The sequence below is a fragment of the Priapulus caudatus genome, unplaced genomic scaffold, assembly GCF_000485595.1.
Source record: "Priapulus caudatus unplaced genomic scaffold, Priapulus_caudatus-5.0.1 Scaffold2810, whole genome shotgun sequence".
Lineage (NCBI taxonomy): Eukaryota > Metazoa > Priapulida > Priapulimorpha > Priapulimorphida > Priapulidae > Priapulus > Priapulus caudatus.
The window spans coordinates 11081-12300 of NW_014579871.1; positions in this window are offsets into that span (position 1 = coordinate 11081).

A 1220-nucleotide genomic window follows, 5' to 3' on the forward strand; every position below is an offset into this window, starting at 1 on the left:
TTAAGTTGTTTGTGTTTGTTGTTAAGTTGTTTGTGTGTTTGTTGTTAAGTTGTTTGTGTGTTTGTTGTTAAGTTGTTTTTGTGTTTGTTGTTAAGTTGTTTGTGTGTTGTAGGATGGCCACCAGCAGTCGCACGCTGTGCTGACCGTACGCGTGGACGACGCCCAGGACTCTCCGCCCGTCTTCACGTCGAGTCCGCTCGCACGCGTAGCAGAGGATGCGCCCCCTGGTAGCAGCGTGATGCGCGTGGAGGCGCGAGATCGTGATCGCGGCGACCCCAGCGACATTGTCTACGAGCTGGTGACAAGTGAGCAACACAACGCACGCAGACACAGGGGAGAGGGGGAAGGTGGGGAGGCAAGGGGTGGGAGAGGGGGAAGGTGGGGAGGCAAGGGAGGGGAGAGGGGGAAGGTGGGGAGACACGGGAGGGGAGAGGGGGAAGGTGGGGAGGCAAGGGAGGGGAGAGGGTAAAGGCGGGGAGGCAAGAGAGGGGTCTTTCACATTATTCTTTGCGTGTGTGTTTCATATATTCGTTTTTCTTTCATGTTGTTTTGTGCACACGCGTTCCAGATCCGTTGTTATTTCATGTTGTTCAGTGCACGTGTGTTCCAGATCCGTTGTTCTTTTATGTTGTTCCTCGTGTGTTCCAGATCCGGGCGGATTGTTTAGCGTTGATGCGGAGGACGGAACAATCAGAACGGCGCGCGTGCTCAATCGAGAAGACATAGATGGCTTCAGTGGTAGCGTGACTCTCACGGTCAAGGTAAGGTCAAAGGTCACAGTCAATGTAAGGTCAAGGGTCATGTCATCTTATGCGAAATCATGATCACTTTAAATCACTTCAGGTGAATTCATGATCAAGATCACGATCCTGTCACGGTCGAGGTAAACTCGGGGAGGGTGGGGTCACATCACAGACAAGATGAGCTGAAGGTCGTGAGGGTGGGGTCACATCACGGACAAGATGAGCTGAAGGTCGTGAGGGTGGGGTCACATCACGGACAAGATGAGCTGAAGGTCGTGAGGGTGGGGTCACATCACGGACAAGATGAGCTGAAGGTCGTGAGGGTGGTGTTGCCTGTGCTCCCACGCTCACCGAAACCCCAGCGCTCTGCGCGACCACAGTAACACACCTCACATCTCTCTCTCTCTATCTCTCTCTATCTCTCTCTCTCTCTCTTCTCTGTCTCTGTCTCTGTCTCTGTCTCTGTCTCTGTCTCTG